Source organism: Cynocephalus volans, chromosome 2 (assembly GCF_027409185.1).
Source record: "Cynocephalus volans isolate mCynVol1 chromosome 2, mCynVol1.pri, whole genome shotgun sequence".
Taxonomy (NCBI): Eukaryota; Metazoa; Chordata; class Mammalia; order Dermoptera; family Cynocephalidae; genus Cynocephalus; species Cynocephalus volans.
Genome location: NC_084461.1, coordinates 52,250,479 through 52,274,691, shown reverse-complemented (window position 1 = coordinate 52,274,691; position 24,213 = coordinate 52,250,479).

Sequence of the window (24,213 nt, the reverse complement as noted above, 5' to 3'; positions counted from 1 at the left end):
AATAATAACTTTTCTTGCTTGATATTCTCTTGTGTCTTACCCTCCACCCCAATTGGCTTGCTAAAGTATTTCTTCATCCAACTATATTCGCGGCTCTCTTTAAGAGGAATTCTGGCAAATGCAATTTTCTCTACCTCGTTAGAAGTATCTAACAGCCCCCGTTTCTGATCCAGCCCCCACATTCATCCCACACGTCCCCAACAGTGTGTTGGGGCATCTCCTGAATTCCTGCACCTCAAAGAGCAGGGTACCAGGAATACTGCTTGTCTGGTGCAGCCACAGCTGTTCAGAGAATGGCAACAGCAGTGCGCAGAGTGATGCCACCCACACTGGAAGACTTTTTGACTTTATTGAAACACAGCACTCCCCAGGTGCATAAGCTTAGCAGTTTTCCCACACATAATTCTCATCACAATGGCAAACCAATGGCAGGAGTCACATTTAAACCTGCCTCTTTCTGAGGCCCAAGTTTTCTCAACTCACAGTCAGTATTCCTACGGCCAAGGAATTCTCACTTGCCACAGAAAAAAAATTTTTTCTGAATATTTGTGTCTCATTCAATTCAGCAGATCACAAAGGATAAATGGGCACACTCTCTTTGAACTTGGCTTCAGGAGTATGTCTATCAATTCAAGCAATCTCAGCTGCCACAGACTAGAGAATCCATTAACTGCGGACCCACTTTCAGACTGGTGTCTTGAATCTGCTTACAATTCTTTTTTTCCCCACTTGTGAAGGGATGGTCAGGGTTCTTTACGTTTTCCTTCCTTCATGTCCCTCTTGTCAGTCTCCTTAGTCCCCAATCCACTTAAATGTGCATGCCCCTCCCTGGGACCCAAATACCAGATGGTATCCCATTATTTGACGAAAGCTCTCCAGACTAGTGAGGATATTGACTCTGAGTGGAGCACACTCGAGCTATGCAGTGTTTTCAACTCATCGAAGCTGCCCAGAGTGCAGAAACACACCTCGTGGAATGGATGTGTGCACACAGTGATTCCTGCAAGATGCCGACCTTCTCATCAGAAGCCACAGTCATGAGCTCCTGACACTCAGTCCTTGAAATAAAAAAATCATAACGTCTTAATTTTTCCCTTTCTGAGCTACTGAGTAGTTCATTTTTGTTAGTTTTCAGAACTTCTTGTTAAGAAAATACATCTACTCTCTGACCAAGCATTCCCCTGGTCAATTTGCAAAAGGATATTCTAATGGGTGCAATATTTGAATACCACCACATTTCCATTATACCTGCCTCATTATATTACGGGAATCTATCTGTCCTTTGTTCAGAAATGTGCTTATTACAAAACCTGGTATGCCTCAGGTGAAAATGGTAGATTTATGAGCTGGTCTCCAGTTCCGGTTTGCTGTCTCCTAAGGCCACAACCCCAAAAGATCAGTCAAAAGAAACGTGTTTTGGTGTCAGCTCTGAAATTCTGCTTTTTAAGAACATTTCATAATGAAACCTTGGAAACAGCACGAGGAGGTTTCACTCCTGACATACCCCAGAAGGTCACGTGCTCTAATTCAGCTTAAAGGGACACTAATCATATTCAGCCTGTGAGTAGGGAGGCTTACAGTTGGAGATGACACCATCATTTGCATAGGATGTAAAAATGAAGGACCATTAATTTTATAGCATTAATTGAGGAGCAGAAGTGTTAGACCTCTATAATTATCTTCAGTGAATACATTTCAAAGACATCTTCACAAATGAGGCTGTGCGCGTGAATGTGTGAGGGTACAGACACAAAAGGCTCCGCTTTGTCCCCCTTCAAGATGCACAGATTAGCGTATCGTTAAGTTAAAAGCTTAACTTAAATCAGAATTGTCTCCTCTGTGTGGCAACAAGACACGTGGATTCTAAGCTGCAGGGAAGATATTCTGCCCAGAAGGGGGGTGCTCGGACTATGTGCCACATTTCAGAACCATTGAGATGAAGAACGGGAGAAATCCCCCCAGTTCTGGGGAGTGGGCAATGTCCCCATATGTCCTCCCAGCACCCCATGCTCTCTCACCTCTAGTACCCCCACCAGGACCTGGTACCCCTCTTGGTCCTGATTTTATCCTCTTACAATGTCCTTCCTACATTCTGAATTTACCAGTCCTATCTATTGTTCCCACAGGCCAAACTCTCAGCTAAACATCAGTGGATCCAGATAGGTAATCACTCTGCAATGTTAGTCACCTTAGTGGTCTGCAGCCCAAGGTCAGCCTGGAAAGTAGCATGGCTAAGGATTTAAACAGAAAATCACAGGAATCATCTGAATGATTTAGTTCCGTAGCCCCCTAAAAATCAAGTAGAATAAGAAATATGGATTCTTTTGTTTGGGGAGGGAAGAAGGGGATGGTCAAGAAACAACATGGAGAAGCCAGCTCCATGATCACAGGCAACATGACTTCAAAAGCAGCAGTCACAGCCGTGACAGTCCATCTTCATTTCTGTCTGAGTAGGGAGGGACAGACAAATGGAGTAGGGTGTTGGGTATAGAGCAACTGGACAAAGAGTAGGTGCAGCCCAAGGTTTAAGAGCTGCTGGGGAGTCTGAGTAATTGTCCTGACATGCAAGATTCATCACTTAAAAAGATATGAGCTATCTCTGAACCTTAGAGTCACAGAATCTCCCTGGTGTATAATTTAGGGTTCCTGAGGGAAAGGTTGGGAGCCACTGGTGTAAATCAAGTAAGGCATTAGCTAATGAGTTAACACGATGCAGACACTAAGTTTAAATACCCCTGTCTCCAGGAGCCCTGCAGGAGTGACAATGCTGGTGGGAATTTCAGGTGCTACTACATACAGGTGGAGGACAAGTTTGGGGACATAGAGGTCTTTTAAGATATCATATGCTAGGTAACATTGTCCTACTTTGTGAGAAGCATATCTTGGTATAAGGGGCTTACTGAGGGTGGTGAAGCCTCCCTCCAGATTCCCATGTACCTCAGAGCTCAATTTGCTCTTCATTCCATGCTTCATGTATCTCGTCTGGTACTGTACTGTTTTCTTTTTACTGCTTTCTTGAAGTAGATTCTATAATAAACTTTGCATACTTAAAGTGTACAATTTGATGTTCTTGGACATATATACACACACATATTTGTATATATGTATATGTATATATGTAAATATGTGTGCATGTATATGTATATGTCCAAGCACATCAACTTATTTTTATGTATGTGTATATGTATATATATATATGTGTGTGTGTATGTCCATGTATGTATGTGTGTGTATGTCCAAGCACATCAACTTATTTTCATACACACATACATTCATGAAATCAAGATACCAAACATTTCTATTACCTCCAAAAGTTTCCTTGTGTCCCTTTGCAATTCATTCCTCCTTTCGCCCTTGTCCCCAACAACAACTGATCAGTTTTCTGTCACTGTAAGTTAATGTGCATTGTCTGGAATTTCATGTAAATGAAAACACTCAGTGTGTGCTCTTCTTTAGCTGGGCTTCTTACATTCAGCTGTACTGTATTCCTTGACACTCTGCTAGAGATATTTCTCATCCTATGCTAGAAATAGCCCCATTCGCCAAGACCGTCCATGATGTGACAAGATACATACAGCAGACAAAGTAAGCACTGGGTTTTGTACATAACCTTTTTCCCAGACTGTCAAGGAACTGTATAGATAGGAGACCCCACCTTATTAGTACAAAAGAAAAAAGGTGTATGATTTTATTTTTCCCAAGAGGCACTAATTCTTATAGTTTGTTCTGGTTCTGTGATTGCAATTCCGAGGACTAAAGGGAAATTTCTTTTAAAGAGTCCATGAACCTGGGTATGGAACATGCTGACTTCATTTTACTACTTCAGTAGAGTGGCATGCTGACTTCTTGTGCAGAGCATAAACTGAGTTGATATACCTGTGAATGAGAATGATTTACTTCGTTTGTTTTTCTAAAAGCCCATTGGAGGAACTGGAAATAGCAAGTGGAAGGGATTGGACTAAGTGACCTCAAAGATCTTCATCTTCTGAGATTCCATCTCAGAAGCTCAACAACTCACCCACAAGGCTGAAGTCCGCTTAGGTATTTCGGGTAAGAACCCTTTAGTTGCAAACATCAGAAACTTAACTAAAAGTAACATAATCCAAAAACAAAACCAAATAAACAGGAAATATCTAATGACTAAAACAGATGAAATTCCTGGGGTGGGCTACACTAGATCCAGGGCCTTAAGCATGGCAGCACCCCAACTCTCTCTGTCTCAGCTCTGACTTTCTCCTGGTTGATTTGATTCCCAGGCAGCTTTCTCTGTGTGGTGACTCCCCAGCAGCTCCAGGTATATATACTGCCACTGCAAGCCTAGGAATTTTTTGACCCAGTATCCCAACCAAAGACTGAGTTTTAGTGCATTGACTTGGGTTGCATGACCATTCCCAAAGCAGGGAAATGAAACATGCTGTTTGTGTGTTCGCCCACAGCTGGGGGCAGGGAAGGACAGACAGTACCACCAGCCATGTGGGCTGATATAAGGAAAGCTCCCCCAATGAAGTCAAAATACTATTACCAAAGTAAAGGAATAGAAGTTGAGCATATAACAGAAGGTGCCCACTAGAGTTGTCATTTTCTTGCTGCATTGTGTAAAATTCCCATGGCTCCCTTCTAAAAATACCTGTATACAGGTCCTTGAGCATGCCTGCGTCTCTATTTTTTATCCTCCTCCTATGTATGAACATATGCCCAACATTAAAAAATATATAAGCAAGATTATTCTACACTCCCAAGATTGGAAAATCATAATCTCTCGCTCAATCAAGGACGTCAAAGATCCTGATAACAGTAAGATAACATCGCAGTGAGAATTTGGTTATCAATGTACAGGGCACTTGACTTCCTTAGGACTCACTTACCTCACATGTGCAATGGGAATAAATAATTCTGTACCTTCCAGATATGGGGGTGTTGTTTCAATCAGACAGTCTCTGGAGTTCCCTTTCATCTCTGATTCATGATTTCACAGGTATTGGCAGGGTACTCAAAATCAAACAGTTTCACGTTAATTAAAAATGGGAGATAGCCACATGTAGAGTGGACATGGTTCATGCTTTGAATATCTTTCACACATTAGAGCACTTTTCTACCTTGTGAATCTCACCATCCCCCAAATTGAAGCTGGAAATTTTGTTGCCCAGCTTCTTCTAAAGCTAGGGCACAGTTATATGACCAGGAGCTAAAATCAAACATACCTTTGTAAGATCTGAATTTAGAAGAGAGGCACATGAAGAAAGAAATGTTGAATAGACTCTGTTATGGAGACTGGTGGAGAGGTGGTTCTCTTTCAGAAGACGGATGTCAGAGGTCCCAGTGGAGGCATCCTGTGCCCAGTATCAGCCAAGTGAGCTACAATACTGTGCTAGTGGCAGGAACAGGAGGGTCCCCACTGGAGCATGCTTGTGGTATCATTTAGACATTGCTTATGGTTCCATAGCCTCTAAAGCTCATCTTTTAGCTCTCTGTGAACTGCTTACCATGGTTAATACATTACACATCTGCACATATTCTCTAAAGTGGGCTTTGTTGTTTGCAACTAAGAACGCTTTGACAGAAATTGATCTCAGGAGTGGTTTCAGGACTCAAACACATTTTTAAAAAATCAACAGCTAGCACTGGTTTTCTAGAATTTTGGGTAAGCAGTCAAGGGAAAACCCAGCTAATGTCAGAGGATGGACGCTAGTAGAATATTTTAAATATTCTCCTGTGGTTATGTAGGACTAGTATCCTGTGAAAACAAGACTTGGGGGATATAGTGGCATGAGAAATTCAAACAATATGGAAGACGTGAATAATTCAAGAGTTATTTCTAACGTACTAGAGAGCTGAAATTCTCTGCTAAGTCAGGGCATAGTCAGAGAAAGAGGGATATCCTCATACTGTGCTAAACTATCCTTTTCAGTTACAGGGGTAAAGCCTGAGTTTGATCCTGATGGGGTTGCCAAATTATAATGTCAATAAAATCATAGCCTTATCAATCCTCTTATGTCAGAGTTGGGGCCTTAATAGGGAAGAAAGGGACCTTGAGAATTTAAATTGAGGACATATAAGAAGCTTCTAGTGATTCAGAGAATCCAGAATTCCCATGGTCCTAGCAACTAATCCATCACCAAGAAGCAACTGGCCTTGCAGAATGGTGAAAATATCTATCAAAGTCTGTTATGGTGTCAGCTGGGCAAATTTGGGTGGTGTGTGGAGGATGTGGTACATTCTCTGAACCAAGATAAATTTAAGGTACTATTTGCTCTTCTATAACCAAAGTGAATGGGATTCAGAACCAAAGGACGGAAGCGGAAGGGCACTTCTCAATATTACATGTAATGACCGTATTGCAAAATTTTTGCTTTCAATCCCTGTAATTCTGGGCTCTGCCAACATAAAGGTCTTAGTGCCCAAGGGAAGAATGGCTCCACCAGGAACATGGAATGTTTGCATTGAATTAGAAAATAGGACTCCTTCTTGCCAAGAAGAGGCTATTTGGACTTTTTATGCCACTGGAAAATCAGGCAATAAAGGAGTTTTCAGTGTTGACTGGGGCAATTGATTCTGATTAACAAGGTAAAAAAGCATAGTTTATACTATTTTCTACAAGGAGTACTTCTGGAACCCAGGAGATCCTTCTGGGTCCCTCTGTTTATTGCCATGTCCAGTGGTAAAACTCAATGGAAGACTATAGCAACCACACATAACAAGGACCACAAAGAGGTATCAACCTCTATAAAATGAAGTTTGTAAGAATCACCTCATCAGATAAAGAACCCAACCTTGCTGATGTGCTGGTTCTGTGGCAAAAAAAGAGCATGACATGGCTGTGGAGGAAGAATGCTGTAAGCCCACCCACATCTACAAGACCGCTCGCAGGAACAACAGCACAGACACCTATTTTTCTTCCTCACTGTGTAAGTATACTGACTATTCTTCTTTTTTTCCTTTTTTCTGCTTCCCTCCCATTTTTATAGGGTGTGTGGTTGGTAACTAACTTTGTTTGTTAGTGTCTGTGTCACAGAACAAGAAGATGGGATTGTGACTGAACTGGAGAAGGTGAATGTCCCCTTGCTGTGGATTGATTAAATTGTGGCCCTCAAAGTTCATATATTAGAAGCTTAATTCCCACTATTACTGTTGAGAGTGGGAGGTCCTATTATGGTAATTGAAAGGTGGGGCCTTGAAGAGGTGATTAGATTGTAGGGCCATGCCATAGTGAACGGATTAATAATGGTGGTCAGGGGCGTGTTCTGATGACAGCATGTAAGAGTCTCTCTCTCTCTCTGCTCTGCCATTTTCTGCCATGTGAGACCCCTGAATTGCTGTAAAGCCACCACCAAAGAAGACCCTCACCAGATGTGTTCCCTGGACTTTGGACTTCCCAGCCTCCAAAACTGTAAGCAATTTACAAATTATCTAGTTCCAGCTGTTTTACTATAAGCAATAGATACAGACTAATACACCGCTGATGACCTGAGCTTAGAGCTCAGAGTGGAAACTGAGGAGGCTTTACCTTGTCTTCCTTTTGAGGAGAGAGTGAGCACGTTTTTCAGTTGTACAAGGAATAATTTACATGATGTTAAGCAGAGATACCTTGTTCTTATGATTTTAGTTGTTGTTTAGAATTTTAGCGGGGAGGAATGTCTTTGGGGCTGTTGGACAGCCAAAAGGTAGATGTAGTGGGAATATTTAATGCTGTGGATCACTACTTACCTTTTGAACATCCTTTCAATGTTTGGAAGATCTTCCACCTTCCCAAAGTAGAGGTTAGACACTTGCTTTTCCAGGCTTCTGCACAGCTAGAGACAAGTCATGTGACCAGATGTGCCACATGAAATTTTGAAAGAGAATGTCATGAAGAAGGTAACGCCATAAAGAACACACATTGGTAAGAGGGGCAGGAACTCTTCCAGCTCTCGAAGGCAGTAGGACCAGAGGGCCTGGCCACAGTATCCCATGCCACGATGGCAGGGGGAGCGAGGGTATCTGCCCCCAGAGCAATCTGGCTGTGTAACTCTGGCTCTGTTCCTATCTGCAAACCCTCTAGGTTGATTCTCTGGCCTCCTAGAAATTCCTTGAGCTGCCATAAATTCATTACCAAACTCTCTTTCCAGCTTTAATTAGGTAGAGTGGGTTTTTTGTTTGCAACTAAGAACCCTGACTGATATCCAGAGAAGCTTTTCTGCCTGTCACAGACAGTCGTAAAGAGCACAAAGAAGGGAATCTTCTTTTTCTGTAGATGTTGGCACATCCCAGTTGTCCCTTGCTCTGAACTCTGAATACACATCAGGTAAAGGGAAGTGGTTCAACTTAAACATTCCTTTACACAAAGGGACATTAGCACAGCTGCCGTTTGCCTAGAAAACTTTAAAGTGGCCCATAAAGGGAAAGCCCATCTGTTTGGGGACACTAAATCTGCTTGTAGTCCACGGGATATCACACACCCAAAGCAGGGACTCTAACTGTGAAGCCTAATTCTGTAGACAAATTGTATTTGCCCCTTATGGCAGCCTAGTGGGATGCATCACTGTGTGCAGGAGGCTGTTCATTGGATTAGTTGGTGGCTGTTATATGTTAACAGGTTTGCAATGCAGTTTGACTAAATCTAAGTTTCATACTGGCATGGAAGAAAATTCTGAAACAGATTATCCGCCCCCCCAAAAAAAACACAGAATGTACTTTTATTTCAGATCCCAAAGAAAGCCCTTCAAAGGAAGGAAGCTCAAGATTTCTAGCCAAGAATAATATTTAATAAGCCATAACTTTAAGCATGCTTAATTAAGTTATTATCCATCGGGCATTCACAGCAATTGTGATTTATATAATTCGTGTTAAAAATAAGGACTGGATAGGTGTTAGTAAAGCTGTCTAGTCCCTAACACTTATGTCATCCTGGGTTACCGAACTAAAAATGATGAGAATTATCATCATTATCAAAATTATCAAAAGGTTAGTTTGCTCTCTGACTACTCACATGTGCAAACTTTCCTTTACAGCCCATTTTAATACAAGTGCCCAACATCCCCCCACTTTGCCAACAACATATGGTGTTGATGTAGGTTTATTCAGGCTCTGTGTTATCTGGGGAGCTGAAAATTGACTGGGGAGTTAGGCAAGATCCTATCTCCTGCTGGCTTCTTTGCTTGCTTATACTGCACTTTAAATAAATAGCTCAACCTCCGAGCCTCTGTTTTCCCATTTAGAGAATGGGATCGGGGATGTCTACTCTGCAGGCTCCTGGGAAGCCAGGGAATGGCAAGGGTTTGTCGTCTCCTAGGCGGTGAGGAGCTATTGGATGCAAATGCAGTAGTGGGGTTTGTGTGAAGGTAGCAACTGCCTGCAAAAGACAGATACCGGCTTTCCCCAGACTCATTATTCAGGGAGCTCAAAAGCACATTTCCCTCCAGAGAATTTCCTGCTATTTCCCTAGTATTAATTGATGGTGGACACCCAAATTCTGAATTCTCAAAGGGAGGAAGTCCTTCCTGCTGTTGACATTGCTTATTTTCTTTTTCATTTGTTTTGTTTATTTGTTTCTTCAGGGAAGGTGAGAAGGAGGGAACGTGGCTTTTGGGGTTAATTGTGTGGATTACTAGGGGTGTCCGTGGAATGTTCAGGCTAAGCTCCACCTGCATTTTCTCTCCACAGAGCTTTCCTTGCAGGAGACGTTTTAGGCAAGAAACGGAGAACTCAGTCCCAGTCAGGCTCTTCATCCTGGCAAGTTTAGCGAGGAGGCATGATGCCATCCATATTAGTTAAGGAGAAGGCTGAATTTCCATAACAAAGAGATCCAGCCCTGCTGTGGCCTACTGAGAAGTTTCTTTCTCAGGTAGGGTCCTGAGCGGAGCAGGCCAGGAGAGCAGCCAGTTCTTCACTCATGCTGAGACTTCCGTTCCTCCAGCATTGGTGTCACATCTCAAGTGCAATTCCACTCAGCTCACACAGTGAATCAGTACTTAGGCCAGTGTGGCATGTGGAACACTTTAATATGTTGGCGCGTTTGGTTGGAGCCTCCAAATTAAGAGCAACCAGGGCATAACATGATCTTGCAACAGTCCAGTGGTCCTACAAAGAGTACTTGGCCACTTCTTGTCAGTCTGTCAACTCTTACTGATGGCAACAGTGAGATGACATTGCACAGATACTCGACAGTGATGGGTCTGCACCAGCAAGAGTGTTTTATCACTTGTCCTTGAGACTCCAGTCTGTTTTGATGGGAGTAGAAGTTGGCTCCCCTGGTGGAGTGGGGCCCTGAGCAGCTGCCCTCAGGCCCATATCTGCCCATCATTGACTGCCTCATCCCTTAACCCAGCTCCCTAGACACCTGCAGATAAGTATGTGGTCCCTACTGTGAGGGCTCTGGCTCTGATGGGGACACAGACAAGTGACGGGGACACACAGCACATGGTGGTAAGTGCTCTCAGTAGAGGCATGCTATAAGCACCTTGAGAAGGGCACTTTCTTAATCAGGAAAGACTGGCATGGTTTCCCAAGCAGAAGGGAGTTGTCCTTTGACTACAAGTTAGCCAGATAAAGACTGGAGCAAAGAGTTTCAGGCAGAGAGAGAGAGGGGATGAGAGAGAGAGAGAGAGACTCACAAAGCAGTGAAAGTACAGCAGATCCTAAAAATAACCTAGAATGATTGAAATAAAAAGACAAGGGGGACAGGTGGTGAGAACTGAGCCTAGAGAAATAAGTAAGGGCTAGTTCCTAATAAGCTCTGATCTGCCATCTGAGGAGTTTGGACCTGATTCTGACGGCAGTGGGAAACCAACACATAATTTTGTAGAGGGTGTGTTATGAACCTATTTGTCTTGTAGGAAGATCACTCACAGCCAAGAGGAAGGGAAGTTCTTAATGTGTGGCCTCAGATCACCAGCGTCAGACGCACCTGGGGTACCAACTAACATTACAGAATCCTTGACCCCATCCTACATCTGCCAAATCAGAATCCTGAGCAGTGAACCCTGTGAGCCTACTCTCATGTCTAAGACGTTCTCAAAGGGATTCTGATGCCTACTAGGTACTTAAATGTCAATGGTGGCAATTATTTTAGGGCCAAGGGCCAGATCACGGGACAACCAGTCCTAGGGACTGGTAGTAGATACTGATGGGGGTGGGGCGGGGGAAGTTCTCATCCTTGGCATGGGGAATGAAGGATCTCTGACTCTTTGAGAAAGCTTTGGTCCTGAGAAACAATGGCTGGGATTCCTTCCCCACAGAAGAAAACCAGAAAAGTCTGCTAGAAGATTAGAAATAGCTATCCATTCTCTGGGAGGGCAACAAACACCCCAGGAGCCTGTTCACAGGACATGAATGTAACGGGACAGATGAGGTAAAAATAGATTATACTCCAGGCCAGGAACATTTGCAGCTGGGAACATTGACTGGTGGGCTCCAGCCATGAGCCACACCTTCTGACATTTTTTGACTAAGTAAATTAAATATTCGTCCTATGGCTTAGAAAGTTGACATTGAGAAGGATAGAGACATTTTGATTGGGACATCTACAGTCCACCTGCACCAAGAAAAGGTCAAAATGCTCCTTTTGGTTGGCCAGGCTTGGAATCAGTAAGCAGAGTCTCTAGGATTTGAAGGCGTCATGCACTGAGACTATTGAAGCCTGGAAGAAACGAGTCATAGAGCATTATTCTTTCCTGTGGCAGAAATTACTGTCACCTGCATTTCTGCTGGGGCAATTGTTTCTGCTTTTGTGTATTTTCTTTTTAGGTGGGTTGTTTTAGCATCCATGCTATAATTTTCCTTGGCTGGGAACCCAAAGCCAGTTGGGGGGAGACCCAGGAATAGAACCTAACCTTCTCACTGCAGCCTGCTACTCCCAAACTGCCCAGCTGCCTCACACTACAAGTGACCTTTTCCTAAAAACTGGAAGCCAGACACAGCAGGGAGGCTTTCCAGAATAGAGTTCTGCCCTGTATATAGTATTCACTACACTCAGAACCTGGTTTAATCTGAGAAAATTCTATCAGGTCCTGTTAGGGCAATGTTAGTTGTTATAAATAAATAAATAAACAAATCCCAGAATTGTAGTGACTTGACGCAATGGAAGTTTCTTTCTCTGCATGCAACAGTTCAGTGCAGGTGTTCTTGGTTGGAAATTGATGGAGAGGGGAAAGGGCTCTGCTTCATGCAGCCATTTAAAAATTCACGATGGCAGCACCTCAGCTGCCTTCAACCCTTAGCTTCCAAGGTCATTCTCTAGCCAGAAATGGAAACATGGAGGAAGGGGTATGGAAGTTTTGAAGTCCAGGCCTGGAAGTGGTACACATGCCTTCTACTACATCCCACTGCAGTGAACTGCTTCCATGGCTACACCTAACTAAAAGGGAGGTTGGAAAATACAGGGGAAACAAATTATGTGAACAAATAAGAAATTCCTAGCCATCTGTGGACCAAGATGGGGGACCTTCCAGGAATAGTTGTGTCAAAAGCTGGGGAACTCTGACAAGGGTCCCTTTTCATTTATTACCTTCCATTTCCAATTCATTCATGCACTATCTATTCCACATGCATCTTACTGTATATCTGATACCACACTAAATGATTTTAGGGGATTTGAGGCACATGAGACTTGTTCTCTACCCTCAAGGAGTTCACAGAATAATGGGAGAGACAAACAGAAACAATACCAAACAATGAAGTAAATTCTATAAATGGAGAACATAGAAAGAATTACACAGGCACACAGGGGGAAGGTTCACCTAGGTGAGCCATTAAGGATAATTAGAGAGCATTCCACAACAAAAAGGAAGGAAAGGGCAATTTCAGATGGGGAACAGCATTGGCAGAGGCGTAGAGTAATGGAAGAACAGGGAGTATTCAGAAAATGAAATTTGATGTATATAATGTGGAAAGCACAGACGGACGAGAGAGAGACGCAGGAGAGGCAAAGGGAGAAAGACGGTTAGTGCTAAATTACAAAAGGCCTTGTAAGCCTGCAAAATATTTTAGACATTCACCTCTAAGCCAATGACTCTCCCTTTCTTAATTATACACTGTTTTCCCCTCACTCTTCTTAGATACCTGGTTCAAATTTTTGTTTCATGTATGTTTAGTGTCCTGTGTCTGAGTATTCTGAAACAAGGCTGCAGGTATGGCTGGATTCAGGACTCAAATTATGTGATGAGGACTCAGTTTCTCTCCATCTCTAGGCTGTGCCCTCAGCTGTGTTTACCAAATTAAAGCCTCAGGCTTTGCATAGTGGCAAGATGGCAGCAGCAGACCTGACCCCTGTATTCTCCCAGGTTCATATTCAACAGAAAGTTCCAGCAAAGTCCTCCTGGTGTGTCACTGGCTTAAGGGAGCTCATATCCCCATTCCTGAGCCAATATATTATCTTCTTTTTAGCCCAGGCCTCAGACTCATGCTCCACGTCTGAGTTTGGGGTAGAGGGGGGATGGTTGCTCAAGAGGAAACCAGAGGACGGGTGAATGGACACTTAGACAAGAAGAAGTTCACTACTCTGAATTCCACTGGGCAGACTCTCCTGCCAAACTTGCCAGAACTTAGGATCCAGACATATGACCTAGCCAACCTGTCCCTAACATGTCCTGCCATTTGAGCAACTCTTGCTGAGGCCACAAACATTATGCTGGACACAAGTGCCCTAACATACCCTGATTAAATACTTAACTCATGAAATTTCATTCAAGATACTGCGTTAGGTTCAGAGAAGGATGCAAGCCATGCTTCTAACCCTTACAAAGTATAGAAAGCAGAGATGTGAAGGAATGGGAAGGGTAAGATTTACACTGAATGGTTCCGGTTCTTCATAAAGTAGAGTAAGTATGCTCCACTCTGTCTATCTCAGCTATCAAATGTACGAAGAATGAATTGAGAACTCTGAAAAGTAAATAGGAGCAAGCATGTTGGAAGAGAACACAAGAATTTAAAGCATGATTTTTTTTCTGCTGATATTCCCTAAACTATTTAATACAGCCTGAAATCTGAAAATGGCATATGTACACAGAGGTCTTGGAGAAGCCATCTAGTTCGGGCCTGGGAAACAACAAAAGCTCTCCTAATACTTACATAAGAAGATATTTTTTCTTGTCTCCATTCTCTCATACATCAGTCCCCAAGCAATCTCATGGTAGCAGCAGCCTTGGAGCTCACAAAAGCCTAAAATCTGAGGGAGAGTTACCTTCCTCTCTGATCAGTGGATCTAGGGCACCAAGAAGGTGTGAAAAACTACTGTACCTTTTCTTTTCTGTCTGCCAGCCACTTAGCCATAGACCTGGGCACAGTTGTAAGAAGTACGTAAGAGATCAAGAATATGTATGGAAAGCCCCATCTTTCTTACTAGAGAACCAAAAAGGGGAGGCACAGGTCAATGAAAAGTACCAGGGAGACTGCAGAGAGGGAGATTGCTTGGGAAATGATCCCACAAAGTTGTTTATAAACTGCTGGGCTCACTCTTAAACTGTAATGTGTGGACTTGACCCTAAACAGCATACAATACTCTGGGAGACTGAATTATGAGACAGACCATCACCCCAGTCTCATCCTGGCCACTTGATGACACACATATGGAACAAATCTAAATGGCATTGAAAGGGTTTTGAAATCAAAAATAAGATTGAAACCATAGCCCACAGAAAATTGTTTGGACTATCTTGCCTGAACCCAACCATGAAAATTGCTTACTAAAACAAAAATATCAACATCCTCCATAGTATTTAAACAGGACCCAGGGTTTCATAACAAGATACTCAAAATGTCCAGTACACAATCCAAAATTACTCAGCATACAAAAAAACTGAGAAAAGTCTTAGTCAACTCACATGAAAAAAAACAATCAACAGATGTCAATGATGACAAAGATTTTATGCAGCTATTACAAAAAGCTCTAACAGGAAAGAATGAAAACTCTCAAAATGAATGGAAACATAAATAGCCTCAGCAAAGAAATGGGAAACGTAAAGAAAAACAAATGGAAATTTTATAACTGAAAAAAAAACCAAACAAACTGAAATTTAAAACAAAACAAAACAAACAAACAAAAACCTTACTGGATGGGCTCATAAAGAGAATGGGAATAAAGGAGGAAAGAGGCAATGAGCTAGAAGGTAGGCAAGTAAAACAACACTGAGGGAAAGAAAGATGGAGGATAAAATAAACACAGCCTCAGAAACTGCAGTATAATATCAGAAGGTATAACATTCCCATCATCAGATTCTCTGAAGGAGAGGAAAGAGAATGTGATGAAGAAAAAAATATTTGAAGATATAATGCCTAAAAACTTCACAATTTGATGAAAGGTATGAATCTACAGATTCAAGAATCTCAGCAAATGCAAATAGGCTTAAGAAAAAAAAAGCATGTCCAGACACAGTATAATAAAACACAAAATATCTTTATAGTAGCCAGAGAAATGACTGCAGCTTTCTTATCAGAAACTAGGGACACCAGAAGGAAGTGGTGAGAATTTTTCAAGTGATGAAAAAAAGATTAACTCTCAACCAAAAATTTTACAGCCAGAAAAAATGTGCATCAGGAATGAAGGTGAAATAAAGGTATTCTCAGATAAAGAAAATCTAAGAGAATTAATTCAGAAGGCCTACTTTAAAGAATTTCTAAAAGACATTTTTCAAAGAGTAGGAAGATGATCTCATAAGAAAATTTATAACATCAGCAATGAATAAAGAGCAACAGATACAGTAAATATCTGAGTAAATAAAATAGACTATTCTCTTCTTGAGGTTTCTCACATTTTAGATGTAATACACAAGCAACTACAACATAAAAGGGTGACAGAAAGGGGCCTATGTAGTGATAAGATTTCTGTATTCCACTAGAAGTGGTAAAATATTGTTTCTAAGTAGGCTGTGAAGGGTTAAGTATGTATATTGTAATCTCTGGAGCAACTGCTAAAAAATATACACAGAGAGATATAGCCAAAAACATGTTTAGGTAACTTAAAATGGAATACTAAAACATGTTTAATTGACACCATTAGGGTAGAGAGGGGGAAATAAAATGAAAAACAAATAATAAAAAGAGGCCTAAGTAAAACATATGAAAAATAACATTAAATATAAGTGATTTGAAAGTCAGAAATAAAAGTCAGAGATCATCAGAATGAATTTTTAAAATGACCTGACTATATTCTATCTGCAAGAAATTCACTTCAACTTTAATAATAAAGGTATATTAAAAAGTAAAAGAACAGAAAAAGAAATGCCATGCAAACACTAATTTAAAAAATCTGGATGGGCTATATTAATATCAGACTAAGTAGACTTCATAGCAAAGAAAATTACCAGGGACAATGAGGACCACTACATAATTATAATAGAATCAATTCACCAAGAAAGAATAACATCTAACTAAGTTGCATGCATCTAACCACAGAGTTTCAAAATAGGTTAAGCAAAAGCTGACAGAACTGAAAGGAGAAATAGACAAATTCAAAATTATAGTTAGAGACTTCAACTCTTTTTTCCCAGTGTCAATAGAAGTGGTAAACATTTAATTGGCCAGGATATGGAAAAGCCGAATGACATCATCAACTCGATGTAATTAACATTTACAAACCACTTCACCAAAAAACAGCAAGTACACATCTTTCCATGCACATGTAAAACATTCACCAGGATCCAGTATATCCTGGGTCATAAAACAAACATTAACAAATTTGAAATAATTGAAATCTTACAAAGTATGTTCTCTGATGATAATGAAATTAGACTCAAAATCAATAACAGCACAAGAATAAGAAATTGTCCTAATACTCAGAAATTAAACAACACATTTCAAAATAATCTGTGGTTCAAAGAGGAAGTGTCAAGGGAAATTTTTAAATATTTAACTAAATGTAAATGAAAATACAACATGTCAAAATTTGTGAATAAAATAAAACAGGATTTAGAAGAATATTCATAATATAAAAGATTAAATGATTATACAGATGCTCCTTGACTTATGATGCAGTCACATTCCAATAAATCCATCATAAGTTGAAAATATTGTAAGTCAAAAATACATTTAGTACATCTAATCTACTGAATATCACAGCTAAGTCTAGCCTGCCTTAAACATGTTCAGAACACTTACATTAGCCTACAATTGGGTAAAATCATCTAACACAAAGCCTATTTTATGATAAAGCCTTGAATAGCTCGTGTAATTTATTGAACACTGTATTTAAGTGAAAAAGAGAATGGTTGTATGGGTACTTGAATGTATCGTTTTCACACAATCATAAAGTCAAAAAATTAAGTTGAACCATTTTAAGTTGGGACCATCTCTATTTGAAATCAATCATGTAAGCTGACAATTTAAGAAACAAACAAAATAAGAAGTGAAAAATGAACCCAAACATATGAGGGTTACTTCAAAAGGTTTGTGGAAAGAATAGTATTATCTTTTAATTCTATTTTTCTATGAACTTTTTGAAGTACCCTTATGTAGAAGGAATATCATAATAAAGATAAAAGCAGGAATCAATGAAGTTGAAAATAGAAAAACAATAGAGAAAATCAATAAAACCAAAAGCTGGACCTTTGAAAATATTGATAAAATTGATTAATATTTAGCAAGAATGTACAAATTACCAATATCAGGAATGAAAGAAGGACTATAATGATAGACCTCACAGACAAGAGAAGGATAATAAGGGAATATTATTAACAGCTTTACATGCATAAATTCAACAACTTCAATGAAATGTGGTTTTCATTAAAAACCACAAACTAGCAAACTCACCCAAGATGAAATAGATAACCCAAATAGTTCCACAGATATTAAAGAAATTGATTTCATAGTTAAAATCCTCCGCCAAAATCTCCAGGCCCAAATGGCTTTATTGTTAATAAACATTTGAAAAGAATAACATCAACTCTAGACAATATATTTGAGAAACCAGAAGAGTGGAGAACATTTTCCAGCTTATTTTATGAGGCCACCATTACCCTGATACCAAAACCAGACAAAGACAGTATAAGAAAAGAAAACCCCAAACCAGTATCTCTCCTGATGTTTGATACAAAAATCTACAACAACAACAAAAATAAATGAAATTATGTAATATGTAAAAAAGAAGAATACACTATGACCAAGTGGAATATATTCTGGGAATGCAAGACTGTATTAACATTTAGAATTTAAGGCTGGATTGAATTCAAAATTGTAATTCAATCCATCATACTAACAGTCTAAAGAAGAAAAAACACATGATCATATCAATTGATGCAGAATAAGCATCTTACAAAATTCAGCATCCACTTGTGATTTTAAAAGAAAATTCTCAGCAAACTAAGAACTGAAGGGAACTTCCTCAACCTAATAAAGAGCATTTACAAAAAACATACAGCTAGCATCATACTTACCAGTGAAAAGTTGAATTCTTTCCCCCTAAGATTAGATACAAGGTAAGGGTGTCAACTGACACCAACTACTCCTATTAAAAAACTGTACTAAAAGTCCTAGCCAATTCAATATACCAGGGAAGGGGCAGGAAAGAGGCATACAGACTAGAAAGAAGTTTTTAAAAAGTGTTCTTAATCCAGATAGCATAATTGCTCATGTGAAATTATGAAACCAGGGAATACAGGAGAAAACTCCTGAAACTAATAAATGAGTTGAGCAAGGTCAGACGATACCATGTCAACACACAAAAATCAATCACATATCTATATGCTAGAAATGAGCAATTAAAAATAAGAATTTCAAAAGCAATACCATTTACAGTACCTCCAAACTAATGAAATAGTTAGGTATAAATAAAACAAAACATTTGCAGAATCTGTATGCTAAAAACTCGAAAATCCTGATGCAAGAAAGCAAAGAAACCTGAATAATTAGAAAGATATACCATGTTAATATACTGGAGGACTAAATAGTAAATAAAGATGTCAATTTTTCCCAAATGGATCTACAGACATTATGCAATTACAATCAAACCCCCAACAGAATTTTTGTAGATATAGCCTAGCTGATTCTAAAATTTATATAGAAAGGCAATAGAAAAAAGAAAGAAAGAAAGGCAATAGAGCCAGAAAAGCCAAAATAATTTTGAAAAAAAAGATTGGGGGAAACATACTGCCTGATTTTAAAACTTCCTATAAAGCTACAATAGTGAATACAGTCTAAAACTGATGAAGGAATAGACACATACTTCAATGGAACAGAACAGAGAGTTCAGAAATAAATTCAAATAAATATGATAAATTAATTTTTGACAAGTATACAGATAACTCAGTGAAGAAGGATAATCATTTCAACAAATGGTATTGAAACCATATACAAAAAAATAAAAATAAAAAAGAATCTTGACATAAACCTCACAACCTCACACCTTATTGAAAAATTTACTCAAAGTGTACTATAGATCTAAATGTAAAATATGAAAAAATTAAAATGTTAAGAGAAAATATAGGGGAAACTTTCATGAACTAAAACTTCCATGTTTAGGCAAAAAATTCTTAGACATCTCACCAAAAGCACAATCAGTAAAATTAAAAATTAATAAATTAGGGGCCAGCCCCGTGGCTCACTTGGGAGAGTGCAGCGCTGGTAGCGCTGAGGCCACGGGTTCGGATCCTATATAGGGATGGCCAGTGCACTCACTGGCTGAGCGTGGTGCAGACAACACCGAGCTGAGGGTTGCAATCCCCTTACCAGTCCAAAAAAAAAATTAATAAATTAGAATTTGTCAAAATTAAAAACTTCTGTACAGACACTGTTGAGAGAATGAAGACAAGATACAGATTGGATGAAAATATTTGCAAACCACATATTTGACACAAGATTTGTACCCAGAATGCATAAATAATTCTCAAAATTAGACAATAAAAAAACAAACAATTAAAAAGTGGCAAAGACAAGGGAAATGCAAATTAAGACCATGACATACCACAACATGTCTATGAGAATGGCTTGAAAATAAAATACAATCCAAGTGCTGGTGAGAATGAGGAGCAACTGGAACTCTCATACAATGCTGGTGGGAATGTAAAATATAACAGCCACTCTGGAAAACAGTGTGGCAGTTTTTTATAAGGTTAAATACACGTTTACCATATGTGCCAGCAATCCCACTCCAAATGTTCTTCAACAGGTAAATGAATAAACAGAGGTAAACCCTTACAAAGGAATATCATTCGATAATAAAAAAGGAACAGACTTAGATGAATCTCAGATGTCTACGTCAAGTGAAAAGATTCATTCTCTAAAGGCTACATAGTGAATTTTCCCATGTATATGACATTCTCAAAAAGACATATCAATGGTTTCCATGGGTTTAGGTGGCGGGGAGGGGAATGATTACAAAGGGAAAGGACAGGGGACTTTGTTGGGGTGATGAAACTGCTGTGTATCCTGCTTGTGGTGGGGGTTTCATAAACCCACACACAGGTTAAAATTCATAGAACTGCACAATGTGCAAATGTACTTTGTTAACTACTTAAATAACATTTTTTAAAGGATAGGATGGGAAAAATTGTACCTAGATAATTATCTATAACAAAAAAGTGAAATACCAGAGTACATGAAGGAAGAATAGACCTGAGAACTCTACTAGATAAACAAACCTTGTGTTTGAGCTTTGGCATCTCCAGAGTGTGACTGTGAAGGGGTCCAGCAATGAGGACCAGGCAGTTCTCTTTGCTTAGGGCCGCTCCCAGCCATGAACCATTACATGCTGAAAACAGCTATTGGAATGAGTGAAGCGCATGTGTATGCTGACAGCTTGATGTAGGTGTCAGAGGTATTGACACACTCCATCCCGTGACAACACTATGCATCTTGGCCATCACTGGTGAACCAGCTAACTAACCTCACCTTCTTTTTACACTTGAAAACACTTTCATCATAAGTGCTACCTCTTTCAAATGTCAAAGCACCTCTGTGAAAGATGGGGTTGGTACTATTATGTTCATTTTATAAAGGGGGAGACAGACAGAGAGGTTCAGTGATTTGGCTGAGGTCAAGCGTCCAGGGAAAAGTCCACAGATAGGAACCCAAGGCTTCAGGCTTGAGGTCTTCATTCACTCACTCATTCATCCATCCATCTAAAAACTGTTTATTGAGTGGCTACTATTTGATGGGGGGGATCGTCTCCAATTGCTTAAATTCCACCTGAAAGAAAAGACATATATATAAATATTCAAAACAAGGTGTTAAATGATAAAGGCTGTGTATGCAGCAAGAATAGTGAATTATAATAGGAGTGCTCGCTGTTGAGTGATCAGGGCAGACCTCATGGAAGGGCTGGGCTTTGATGTGAGTATTGAAAGTGGGAGAGAATTTTGAGCAGTTGAGATTGAGGGAGGTACATAATCCAATCACAAAGTCTGTGTGGCAATCAGCCTCCCCAACAGTCCCAGTGACTTTTGTCTCCTGGTAGTCATGCCCTGTAGTCGCTTTCCACATTGAGTGAGGGCTATTCTGTGTGAACATTAGAGTATGGCAGAGGTGACAGTGTGGGAGTCCTGAGGCCAGATCATAAAGGGCATATGGCTTATACCTTAGCTCTTGAATCATTCATTCTGGGAGAAGTCAGCCACCGTGTCATGAAGTCACTCAAGCAGCTCTGAAGAGAGGCCCACTTGGAGAGGAACTGAGACCTCCCACTAACAGCCAGTACCAGCTTGTCATCCATGTGAGTGAGCCACCTTGGGAGTGGACCCTTAAACCTCAATTAAGTTTTCAGATCACTGCAAACCCCAGTGGAGAGATTGGTGCAACTCCATGAGAAACCCCAAGCCAAAACCACCCAGCTGAGCCACATTCCAAATTCCTGACCCACAACAATCGTGAGAGAGATAAATAATTATTGCATTTGAAGCCACTGAGTTTTGGGGTGACTTTTTACACATCATTAGGTAACAAATATAAGAGCCAACTTGCAGAAGAAAGCAAGCACAAGACACGTTCAGAAGATTGTCCTCTGAGGCCAGAAAGGTAGAGGTTCCCACAAGCTGGGCATGAGATGGGAAAGACCCGAACAAAAGCCATGGCAGAAGATTGAGAGGAAGGGGCACTAGGGAAAGGTGTAATGAAGAAAGAGTTACCTGGTCACCGTGGAGGTCCTATTCCTGAACAATTAACAGTTATTTCTGCTAACGTTAACAATTCTGCTAATGCTATTAGCAGAAATATCTCAGGGAACATGAAGCAAGTTTTTCCTTTAAACCTTACTTTTCATGCTGTGTGACAAATATTGGCTAGTCATTCACCATGCCCATTTCCCTTTCTTCCCAGACACAATCACATTTTCCAGTTTCCCTTTCAATCCAGCGTGGCCAAGTGGTTGAGTTCTGGAATATAAGCAGAGTGGTGTGCAGCACTTCCAGGTCCAGCCCATAAAACCTCCTGCAAGGTTCTTTCTCCTCTCTCTTCACCCTTGTGCTGAGTCCATGCAGAGGATGGAAGGCTCCAGAGGATGGGAGATCGATAAGGTGAAAGATCATGGGTCCTCAAATTGCCTCACAGAATGCCACATGCCAAATACCTGCATTCAAGAATTACATAACAAGAAAAAATTCCTATTGTGAGAAAAAATAAATATGTGAAGCATTTTGGGACAGTACAAAGTGAATGTAGGGAAAAATAGGATGGAGCAAAGAGTGAGCTCAGTATCTACACACACACACACACACACACACACACACACCTCTCTTAAGGTCTTGAGTGGATGCTTTCTACATATGAGCCAGACAATATTATCTGAGCTTACTAGTAGCCAATGCAAAAAGGGAAACATGATCAGTGACATGATTCACAGGGACCATGAGATTTTAAAAATGAAATGTTAAAAAAAATTCAAATTGGGAAGCCATTAGACTGGGGTTGACCTGGCATTTTAAATTCCTATCTGAAAAAACCAAAGCCCAATGTAACAAGTAAATTGAAACTAGACACTTCACCAGTCAGAAACTTTTCACTCTAACCAATCAAAATTGTTTTCCTTGTCTTACTTCTGCAAATATTTTATAAAAGTTTCCTCTCTTGCCCTTCCCAGCTGAGTGCTAGCCCCTTGCGGTCAGGTGCTACCCCAATTCATGAATTGCTGAATGCTCAAATAAACGCTTCAAAATTTAAATGTGCTAAGTTTTTCTTTTATCAAAAAAAAAGAAAACAGTTGCTCAGGAGAAGTGTAACTACTTTCAATACTGAAATTAAACAGAATTTTTCCCATTGAGTCCTCATAAAAATGACACGGCAGAATGTAATGAACAATGTCCTCGACAACATCCTAGCAGCCAGTAGAACAAGTTTTATAACTCCACTTCTTATTATGTCCTTCAAAGAAGAATAAAAGAGGTGATTAAATGACATGGTAAAATCCAGTAAAATCAATTCTTTGGGGTATGGGGGAAAGCACAAAATTTTGTGGTTGAGTTATTAAGTTCTCTGTTGGTCTGGTTGTACCTAACAACAAATGTGAATAAATGGTGAACCTCTTAGATAACCCCCCTCAACCAGTAATAGATATTTGGTAAATATATTTGGATTCATTGATTCACTGGCAGTCATGTGTATGGTTTTGAGAGTGGGAAAAGGAAGATAGGAGAAGGACACCCGAATATCCTGGTGGGACTGCCCTATGGCCCTGCATTACCTGCCAAATCCCATCTGGCTACTGTGGTTGCCAGGATATTTCACCATCTCATGTATTTTGTTGTATTTTCTCTCAGTGCATTTTCCTGGGCAATGTAATTAGGAACACTGACTAGAGAATAAGAAAGGAAGAATAATAGAGCATAAGTACAATTGTAAAAAGTCATTGTGATATGCTCTCAAGGCCAGTAATTACCACTCCTGCTTATCATGCAAATCCTTATTAATATTTTTATTTGAATACTACTGTGTCTTGTTATTTGACACAGAAAGCTTTTGAGAAAGACCTAACATCTGCCCACAATTGGATTCCTTTCCAAGCATTCCTTGGAGAAAGGGGAAAAGGATACATACGTCAGGAGGGTAATTTAATGCACATAGTTAAAATATCGAAAAGGACCCATTGTAAGGGGGAAGAACTGAAGGCTATGAATTAAGAAATACACAAAATAACTTCTGGTTGTCCTTATAAAGCAAATTTGGAGATTTGTCTTTAAGAGGAGAAGCTTCAGAATTGGCCCTTTGCAGAATGAAAAGATTATATACTATAGAGAAATCAAGACTTTTTAGAACAGGCATGGCTTGAGAGAATGGTTGGCTGGGGCAGTAAGGATGGAAGGAATGTGGAAATATGGGAGA